This window comes from Psammomys obesus, unplaced genomic scaffold (assembly GCF_907164565.1).
Source record: "Psammomys obesus unplaced genomic scaffold, mPsaObe1.curated_primary_1811, whole genome shotgun sequence".
NCBI classification, from domain to species: Eukaryota; Metazoa; Chordata; class Mammalia; order Rodentia; family Muridae; genus Psammomys; species Psammomys obesus.
In genome coordinates, this window is record NW_026588752.1 from 10,236,079 (window position 1) to 10,247,537 (window position 11,459).

Sequence of the window (11,459 nt, forward strand, 5' to 3'; positions counted from 1 at the left end):
CAGGGCGCTTGGAGCAAGGGGCTGCAACTCTCCTCCAAGCCCCTTGTATAGCCAGGATGCCCCAAGACCTCAGTATTACCTTTGTCTTCTCCTTCGCAAGGCCCCCACAGAGGCAGCAAGGCTTGCCTCTTCCCTTCCCAGAATTTCTGGCACCCAGAATCTAGTGCTGGAATCTCCATTTTGTCTCAAGAAGCCTGATTCCAAAGGCTAGTGTTGCTGTTGCATGGGACTCAGAATCTCTGGTACCTGGCTGCCTGGACTGAACTCGCGGCTGCCATTTTTGTGTCGTGTGACTCTGAGCAAATGGCTCTGACTTCCCGTGCCTCCCACTTCTATTCTGTGAGGCAGGTAACCAGGGCATCACACTTTCTGAACATGAGGATCTGGCACCACGGTCATGGCCCACAATTAAAAAGTTCTGTGTGAATACTCCGCCTCTGGATTGGGCTGAGAGAAAATAAGGGGCACTCCTAAACTAACCCTGTAAACAACCAACAGGAAACACTGGAGGGTGAGCACTGAGTACTTATCTGTAGGCCTGATGTTGGGGACTGATGACCAGCAAGGTTAGCCTAGGCTGTGGAGGGGGTGGGGGGATTTGGTACATAATTGCTTGAGAGAGTAAGACCCAGGGACAGGACTGAATGGTGCTTTGTGTGGCTGGAAAGCACCGTGACAAGATGAACTGGAATTAGAAAGACGAGCTTTGCAAGCTTGTCCTGAAGGCACTAGGGAGCCACAGGAGTGTATATACCAGGAGGCAACAAAGGGAAACTTGCCTTTCAAATTGCCTAGGTAGTGGGTAGATGGATTGGGGAGGGCAGGTAAGGATTGGAGGCTGAATGTCATGGGGTTATGAGTAGCCGAATGGCTAGCTCTACTTGGGCCACTATCTCTCTGGAGAGGAGCAAGGACTCCCTTTAGGCCACTCAAGAGGATGTTGATGGGCTCTTGCCAACAGGACCACAAACTGAGTTCTCTGCCATCGGTTCACTCGGCCTTCGCTACCACCTTGTTCCCCTGGGACCTTTGGGGGTGGGAAGAATCACCCAAAGGCAAAAAACTAATTGTTATAGTAAAGTGTGGGTGGCAGAGGCTCTCCCTAGCTTGTGCTTCATGGCTGGAGAAGGGCAGGGCGGAGGGGAATGGTGGTGTTTAGTTCCATACTCAGGAGCCTCAACATCATTGAGTTACAAAACTACGGCTCCTCCCCACTGGTCTAAAACTCCCCAGAGTACAGCCCAGTAAGGTTACACTGGGAAGGGATGGTGTTGGTGGTGAAGGAGTCATGGTGGGTTCCTTAAGAACCTACAAGATAAGGTAAGGCAGCCAGCCAGTGATGCTACTCTGGGCTTTGGTCAAGATCAACTCAAACTGGGCTAAAGCAGAGATGCAAAGCTCTCTGGGTATGACTTAGCAGCCTCTGAGCCTACAGGACTTGTCTCAAAACTAGCAAAAGGGATAGTAGACACCCCTTCCAGGAAACATGATGGATTAGCTGCACTGAGCCATCACCTCAGTACAGCGCCTAGAAATGATAGATAAAACACTAAGACCTCTTCTTGAACGTACCAAGATAGTGGAGGCACAACAGCAAACCTCAGGGAAGCCTCAGAGTTCTCATGCCATAAAGCTGAATGCTAGTTCTGCCGTTGTCCCAGGGCTTCCTGTGGCTCCCTAGAGCTAGTGCTTGGCTCTGAAATGGTTACACAAACCCCAGAGCCTCCTAAAGTGAGAAGTCAGACCTGAGCCTTTCAGGGAGACAGCTAAGACACCCACATAGACACAACATGCATTGTTGACTCTGCCAACCTTGACTTTGAATGTATGGGGGAAGGCAGAAGGCAAAGTCTCCCATGAGAACCTTTAAGCATTTGTCAGTCCTCACAAGTACTTTGGGGATACATTTAAATGACTTACTAAACCTGAAATCCCTAAAGCAAAAACTGGTTTGTAGCGATCTCATTGGGTGCCCCAGAGAGCTCACGGAGGACTCCAAGATTATTAAACCTGTCAGCTGAATTCTCAAAGAGCATCCAGGGCTAACGTGAACACCTGTCAAAGAGCATAAAGCACGGGAGAAAGCAGAATGCAGGAGAAGACTCAGCAAAGTCCAGCACTAGAGGATCACACCTGCAGCCTGAGGATCACACCTGCAGCCTGGGGGATCACACCTGCAGCCTGGGGATCACACCTGCAGCCTGGAGGATCACACCTGCAGCCTGGGGATCACACCTGCAGCCTGGGGGATCACACCTGCAGCCTGGGGGATCACACCTGCAGCCTGAGGGATCACACCTGCAGCCTGGAGGATCACACCTGCAGCCTGGGGGATCACACCTGCAGCCTGGGGGATCACACCTGCAGCCAAGAGGATCACACCTGCAGCCTGGGGGATCACATCTGTGTCCTCTCACTTCCAATTAGGATGTGAAAAATGCCTGGTCCTGTGGTAACAGTTAGAAAAACCTGGAAAAACTAAAGCCACACTTTTCTTTAAAGAATACATTTTTGTTCTTTTAAATTTTCATACGTTTATGCAGTGTGTATGGATCTCACTTACCCACCACTACCGCCCTCCATCTTCCTCTAGTCCTCCCAACCCCACCTTTCTCCCAACTTCATTTCTTACAAGTTCTGTTTTGGTTATTAATAACTTCCTGACTTCACTCAGTTCTGACCATATGCACTTGAGTATGTCATCCTCTGGGGTATGAGCAACCTACCAGTGGGCACATCCCTAAGGAAAACAACTCTCTCTCTCTCTCTCTCTCTCTCTCTCTCTCTCTCTCTCTTTCTTCTCATCAACTACCAATTAGAGAGGATCCATTCACGTTGGAATTCTGCCTGATTTGAACTTGTGCAGGCAACCACAGCTGCTGTGAATTGACATGGACAACAGCCCTGCCATGTCCGTAAACCACCATTTCACCCCCTCCTCGTCAGCTCCTACATTCTCTCCTTCCCCTCTTCTGTGAAATCCCTGAGCCTTGGGTTTCAGGAGGTTGACCTAGATGACCCACCTGAGCACTCACAGCCATTTACTCCCAGTGCTTTGGCTAATTATTAGACTCTTCCTTAGTAGCCATTACCCACTGCAAAAAGAAGCCTCTCTGACCAGACCTGAGATGAGCACAAATCTACAGGTGTAAACACAATTATGTAGAATTCAGTTTGACACATGACCATTTAGCCAAGCTGTAATAATAGGATCTCTAGGATCTACAATTGCCCCACTCAAAGGCTTTTACCAGCTTTACAATACCAGGCATAAACTCCCTCCTGTGCAGAAGGCCTCATGGCCAATCAAAAAGTGGTTGGTTATCCCTGAACCATCATGCCACTATTGCTATGGGCACGTGTTGCTAGCGCATCAGTCTTGCCACGTGCAGGAGCCAGTGAGGTAACGCCATTGCTGTCTTTTCTCCCCTCACAACCTGTAGAGCACCTTCTGGCTAAAATCATGCTTCTCTGTGGGACCAGTAAGAAAGAATAGATAAAAAGAAATTATGATGATCCCGCTACACCTCAGGGATAGGGTCTGATCTAAACATAAGAACACCTGTCATAGATACAGTGGCATTTGGAGAATCAAGGAACTCCACTGGGCCCAGGCACCCATTTCTTTTTTTTTAATTTTATTATTTATTTTATGTACATTGGTGTTCGTTCTGCCTGCTTGTACACGTGTATGAGGGTGTCAGATTCCTCGGAACTGGAGTTACAGACAGTTGTAAGCTGCTCTGTGGATGCTGGGAATTGAACCTGGGTCTCCTGGAAGAGCAGTGCTCTTAACCACTCAGCCATCTCTCCAGCTCGCCAGGCACCCACTTCAAGCACAAGGACAGACCCTTCAAGCCAGATATTTTTCTGTTATGAAACTCCCTTTCCCAAAGTTTGTCCATATAGCTGGAGTGAAGAAAATGTTGGTAAACAACCTAATGGCCTCATGATGAAAAGATTGTCACACTTGGCAGAGCTAAATTCAAAAGCACACCAAACTGTCTAAACTATAGACACCACTTCCCAACATGATTTTTTTTTCTAATGCAAGAATTTGAGAGTAGGAGGTTGAGTGTCAAATGCAGACTAATTCAATCCAGTTAATGCTGTGACCCAGCTCCACTTCAGGCTGATCAGGAGAATGGTCAGACACTGCAGCTGCCAGGCATAATAAGGCAGCTTTCATCTGGAGAAATAAAGAGTCCAAACTTTCATCTTTATATATATATATATATGGATATATATATATATGTATGTATATGTATATATAGTGTAGAATAAAATAAAAATGTGTCATCTGAGGAACCAATCATAAAAGGAAACACAACAAAAAAAGTCACTATGATTGGAACTTGAGGAGGAGGATTTAGAACAAGAGTATGAGCATATTTAAAAATTTAAAGGTAAATAAGAATATAATATGTGAGGATATTAGAGATCTCTTCAGGGAACCATCAACTGTACAAAAACAGCAAGATGGAAATTATAGCTGGCGTAGTAAAAGCCAACGTTAATTGGATGGAAGGATGGTGGGTGGAATGCATCAGGACTGTTTCTCCACCTCAGACTAGCAGATCTGCCTGGTATAAAGATTTTCAAACCCTGGAATCAGCGGGAGAGTTGCAAGTTCCAGAGGGGTTAGGAGGTACCGGTTAGTCAATTTCAGCTCAGAACAATGGGGCAGCCACCCACCCCCCTCGGGGGTCCCATGGCAGGAAGCAGCCTACATACTCCTTCACAGAGCCCAGGCAGGTGACAGGGACACTGTCCTCCACCGTTTGAGTACCTGTGGTCACAGCTCCCCACAGAGGGACAGGGCGTCCCCACCATTGGAAGCGTCCTCACTTCCAGAGGGGTTGAAGACACTAATGACCCGGTCCCCTTTCCTCTCTTCTTTTCTCTTTTTGAAGCTAGACATGAAAGACTAGAATGTTCAAAAATATTAGAATTAGTGTGTGACCACATGTGTTAGTATATGACCACACAGGTGCACATCTATAAAGTTATATAATATATGTAAAGAATATAGACTTTAAAAACTAATTATTCTAAAAACTAATGTAATAGCAATACTTTGTGACTGTGTCCATTTTCTGCATTATTCAAGAAAAAATACATTTAAAGGCATTATTAGTTTAGGTTTGGGCATACTACACACAAAATACATAGTATCTTTACATCAACAAACAAAGGGCAATTGGGCAGAGGAGTGAGGAAGTGGAATTGTTTAGTGCTATTGGATGTAAGCAGGTTTCAGTTCAGATGTTTTAACTTTAGGATGTTGACTCTAAATCTCCTAATAACCACAAGAAAGAGGGAGGAGAAACAAAAAAAAATGGGCAACAGCCAACAATGTAAAATTTACAATGTCTGATACCCAATAAAAATCATAGGCATTATACTATAATGTATCATGTAATATATAATATAAAATTATAGTACACCCATTACTGAAAATGGGGTGGTGGTTCCTTTCAAAACAGCATTGCTGCATGACCCAGCAATTCAACTGCTGAATACACGTCTGAAGGAAAAACATATGTCAAAATAAGTCTATACCTCTGTGTTTATCACAGTATTATCTACAGCACAGAAGACACAGACCTGACCTCATCAGTCATCCATGAATGAATGAATTGGTAGAATGTAGTATATCCACACAATTGGATTCTACTCCACTGTGACAGAAAGAAAGAAAGAAAGAAAGAAAGAAAGAAAGAAAGAAAGAAAGAAAGAAAGAAAGAAAGAGAAAGAAAGACATCCTGCTATTAGTAAAAACAGAGATAAGCTTGGAAGACTTTATGTTAAGTGAAATATGCTAAGCACAGAAAGATAAACAGCACATGACCTCATCATGTGCAGAATATTTTCCATAGAAGCAGGGAGCGCACTGGAGAGCATCAGCATCTGGGGTGGATACGTGAAGATGTTCATCAGAAGACATATGGATGCAGAGAGATGAAGAATAAATTCCAGGTGCTCCGCTGTGCAACAAGGCAACTATGTTAATGATGAGAGATATTATTTTAAAATGTAAAGAGAATAGATACCGAACATTGTTATCACAAAATGATAGCTGTGTGAGTAATGCATTTGTTTATGAGCTAGACTGAACTGTTTCAAAATGTAGACACTTCAAAATATTGTGCTCTACCAACAAAGTGAAAGCAATGTTAGCTATCAATTCAGATCTATAATTAATCTTGTATATATTGAATATTTATAATTACTTAAGGGAAATTCTTCCCCCAAAATATGTTCAGGCATTCAGAGGAGTAAAAGATACAATGTTTCATGCATAAGAAAGAAAAAATTCAATCAAAACTGAAGCAAAAACATCAATTACCACACAAGGGCATTAAATTAGTTACTGTACCTATAACTTATTTGTGCACAATGTTAAGAAAAGGTAACCAAGTTATTTTTTAAAACCACAAATCAAATTTATAGAGATAAAACCTCTAATGTCCAAGATAAAAAAAAAAATATACTGCCTGAGATGTGAATGCAAATAAAATAGAGAAGAAAATATCATGGATGTGAGAGTAATGACAGAAACTATGCATAGGAGGTATGAGAAAATAAAGAAAATAAGCTAACAATGAAGAGGAGAATCTGGAAGCTGTGGGAATTTTCATGCCGAATAACATGCGTAATTGGAGTCCCTGTAGGAACAAAGCAGACAGAGGAAACATTTGGAGACATAACAGCCACAGTTTCCAAATGTGATAACTATAAATGGAGCATCCAAGAGGCTCAACCAAAATCTGCCTCAACAAATATCAATGAACTGCATCAAAGAGCATTGCAAGTACATCATCGCAGAACAGGTCAAGCCAGGAATAAAGAAAATACCCCTAAAATGGCTAACAGAAAAGATGTGTCCAAGAATTAAAATAATGCTGAAATTCTTTCTGGAAAAAAAAAAACCAAGAACATTTTTAAAGTATCAGAGGAAAAATAACCTAATAATCTGGAATTGCACACGCAAGAAACACATTTTCCAAAAGTTAAGGCAAAATGATGGCATTTTTTTAACAAATTCACTTCCAGTGGATCTGATAGCCAAGAAATGTTAGCTTAAAAGTTTAAAACCAGATGAATAACTAGAAAAAAAATTGCAGTGTGTTCTTTAATAAAACCCAATAAGGCAGTATATGGCTTGTACTTTATACATAAGAAAAAATGTGACAATTAGTATAATGTCAGTGAAGAATATGTGTAGAATGCTTACAGCATATACCACAGGCAGTGTGGTCCATGTAATAAGTGGGGAATGGTAAAAAGTTGCTTGATGCTCTATGTCAGTACTGTAAACACTGATATTTAGTATACTATGCCACTTGCAGTGGCAAGAAGTCACTTGAGCGTGATAAGGAAGCATAAGTACTATAAGCCCTAACACAACCACTACAAAACTAAAAAGGATGGTTACTAACCAAAGTGATGAAAAAGAAAGTCTTAAAGAAATCAACCTAAAGAAAGGCAGAACAAAAGAGGAAAACAGAACAAAGGAGAAATGGAAATAACAGAAAACAAATGCCAAAACGTTACACTTGAACCCATGCATATAATTATATTAAATGTAAATGCTGTAAATGTCTGCAATTAAAGGAAAGAGATTTTCAGATTAGAGTTTTTTTTAAGTGAATAAACACTTGGCTATATCCTGCCAATAAACATTGCTTTTTATATGTAAAGAGAAAATTGAGAGCAGAAAGAGGATTTAAAAAAAAAAAAGAAAGATACACATTATCCCTAATCAAAAGAAAACTGGAGTGGTGAGATTTAAAAACATAAAAATATTACCAGGAATAAAGAAATTCATTTTGGCATGATAAAATTCATCAAGATAAAACACTAAACATATACACAATATAACACTTTAAAACATGATGCAAAATTAATAGAAGTGAACTAAGATGAGAAACTATGTCCAGAGTTTCCAATATCTATCTTTCTCTCAAGAATGGATAGAATAAATAAAGAGAAAATCAGTAAAGATATCCAAGACCTGAACAATGGAATTAACCAACCCAACCCAACTGGCATTCATACAGCACTCCACCCAAGAGCAAATACACATTTTTTCACAAATGCACAAAGAATATTTACCAAGAAACACCACAGTTTGGACTATAAAACAAATCTCAGCAAACTTAAAAGGAGCCTAGTCTTACACAGCATGTTCCTTAACCACAATGAAATCAAATTATAAATTAATAACAGAAAGATCTCTGAAATGTCCACAAATATTTAAAACAAAATAACACACTCCTAAATAATTGAAGGGTCAAATAGGCAAAACAAAAGGAATCTGTAAGTGTTTCAAAGCAAATGAAAGTGAAAACATATCAAAATTTATGGGCAACCACAAAATCCGTATTTGTAAGGAAATTTACAGCACTGCATGCTTATATTAGAACAAAAAGAAGTTTTCAAATTAATGGTCTCAAACTCTACCTTAAGAAGCCAGAAAGCAAATTAAATCCAAAGGCACCAGACGAAAGAAAACTTCAACTAAAGTCAATGAAATGAAATTTTTGTTTGTTTGTTCTGTTTTGTGAGACAAAGTTTTCACAGTATAGCCCTGGCTGGCCTAGAACTTCGTTTGTAGGACAATTTGGCTTTGAACTCACAGAGATCTACCTGTCTCTGCCTCCCAAATGCTGAGCTTTTATGAAATATCTTTTAAAATAGAAAAATCAATTAACCCAAAGTCTATCTATTTTAAATGATAAATAAAACCTAAAAAAAAAAAAAAAAAAAAAAAAGCCAGACATGGTGGGACATGCCTTTGGTGAATCTCTGTGAGTTCAGGTCCAGTGAGTCCTAGGCAAGCAAAGGCTATATAGTGAGACCCTGTCTCAAACAAACAATAGAAACAAATAAAAATTTAAGAAATATTAAGCTAGTTCAACTTGTTAGAAAACAAGAACACAGCGGATGAATCATCATTATCAGAAACAAAGTAAATGGCGTTCACTCCCCAATGTATAACCTAAACTATATGTAAAGATATTGAGGCTACAGGTCATTTCAGAACAAAACCCTGAGTCTAGATGTCTGTATTGGTAAGCATTCTCAAACATGATTGTGGTAGCTTGAATGACAATGACCCCATATATTTGAATACTTGGTCCCCAGTTGATGGAACTGTTTGGGAAGGATCAGGAGGCAAAAGGGCTGAAAGAGGCGAATCCTGGGGGTGGGCTTGTAGGTTTCAAGAGACTTCATTCCCAGTGTGCCTTCTCTTTTACTCCCTCTCCCTCTGCTTCACACTTGTGGATCAAGATGTGACCTCTCAGCTCTTCCTGCTGCCCCGCCTTTGCCCCACCTTCACAGACTCCAACCCTCTGAAACTGTAAGCCCAACCAAACACTTTCCTTTATAAGTTGTTTTGGCCATGGTGTTTTCTCACAGCAATAGAAAAGTAACTAAGACAATCATGGAATAAATAATATCGATTGTGCACAAATACAAGAAGTTAAAAGGAAGAAAATGATTTTCAATTGCTTCTATAGGGACAACATTACTTACTACGAAAATTAAACTAAGAAATGACAAAGTAAGAAGTCGCAAGCCAATATCTCTCATAGACACAGATGCAAAAACAAAGGTTTTAACATGTCAGAGTCACCAGCATTAGAAAGGAGAACTCATGGTGCAACAGAGTTCCAAACAGGTGTGGTGGCACACTTATTCGCTTATTCTTCTAGCCAGTCTAATGTAAGAGAATTGCAAGTTCAAGCCCAGACAGGGCTATGGTAAGGCTCTATCTAAAACAAAAACAAAAACCAAACAATAAAAATAAAATAAATTCACTTTAATTCTAAGAATATATATGTTTGATGGTCAAATTTCAATGTTATCCATCATAGTCAAAAATAAAATGAAAGGAAAAGTCATATGATCTCAGTAGACACAGAAAAACTGCTTGACCTAAACTAGCTCAGCGTTTACTCTAAAATGAAATCCTTGAAAACTAGTTAGTGGGAAGAACATTCCTTAGTCCCATAAAGAAAAAAGAAGATAATAGCTTCCAGGTGGGGCTTGTGTGCTTGGTGTGGGTGCTATGGGGTGCAGACTGTGTTTAAAACAGTGGGAACGCCATATCCCGTGGTTTCATCACCAACCTTGACCATCACATTGCTATTTTCCCTCCCGAGGGCCAACTCTGCCAGGTATAATATGCTTGTAAGGCTATTAATCAGGGCGGACTTACATCCGTAGCTGTCAGAAGAAAGGACTGCCCAGTTATTGTCACGCAGACGAAAGTACCTGGCAAATCACTGGATTCCAGCACGGCAACTCGCTTCTTCATGATAAACTGAAAACATCAGCTGTGTGGTGGCTAGAATGACAGCTGACAGCAGATCCCAGGTACAGAGGACACGCTGTGAGGCAGCTAATTGGAAATTCAGGCATGGCTAGGAGATACCTGTGGATGTGCTACGTAAGAGAATCGCTGACATTTCTTAAGTCTACACACAGAATGCTGGGATGAGGCCGCTTGGTTGGTGTATGAGTTTGATTGGTGTAGAGGAAAAACAAGGCCCTCGAGTGCACAAGCGTGATCATGCAGGCTACTACTGTGGCTTTAAAGCCACGGCAGCAGGAGTTAAACAAACAGAGTCAACCAGCTTCCTTGAAAAAAAAGAAGTGAAGAAGAAATTTGTTTGGACACTTGAACAAACAGTGTAAATTGCGCTTACATGCCTGTCTACTGTTCTGTCCATTGACTTCAAACCTTCAGAAATACAAGTTGGAGCAGACACAGTTGAAAAATCCTAAACTCAGGATTCTTACAGCAGCTGAGACCGACACTCACCTTGCTGCTCCAGCAGAGAGAGACTGAACACTGTCATCACTTTACCAAATCCATGATGACACTTGCCTGTGTGTTTCGTAACAACAGACCAATCCCTGGATTGAAGATGGCCCCTCTCCCCCTCCTCCTGCCACATAACTGGTTAGGACGCTGTATAAATAACAGCAGTGCTTTTGGAAACAACAACAGCAACCCACTAGAGTTAGCATCAAACTCAACTGAGAATTCTGAATCCTTGGGATCAGCATTACACACGGGCATCCTCTGGCACTTCTCTTTAGCACTGGAAATGAGGGTCCGGCAAGGTGGTAATAAAAAGAAAAGTGATACAAGAAGCTAAATGTAATAAAAATAAATAGTGCCAAAATTTGAAAGAAAATAGTAAGTCTTCCCCCACATATAAACAGCATGGCTAAAGTGCTTGCTATGTAAGTATGAAGATGTGAGTTCAATCCCCGGAATCCATGGAAGGCTGGATATGGCGGCATGGGGAGGCAGAGGAGGCAGACCAACTGTTGAGTCTAGTCCCAGGTCCCAGGGGAAGATCTTACCTCAAGATACAAGGCTGGTGTTCCTAAGGAAGAACGGTACCAGAGCTTGCTTGTCCTCCTTTCCCATTCTACCC

The 11,459-nt window shown here is 41.3% G+C and overlaps 1 pseudogene; it reads left to right on the forward strand.

Moving 5' to 3' along the window:
- The first annotated feature begins 2,089 nt into the window (after nucleotides 1–2,089).
- LOC129674444 (proteasome subunit alpha type-6-like) lies at nucleotides 2,090–10,861 on the forward strand (annotated as a pseudogene).
- The last annotated feature ends 598 nt before the right edge of the window (nucleotides 10,862–11,459 follow it).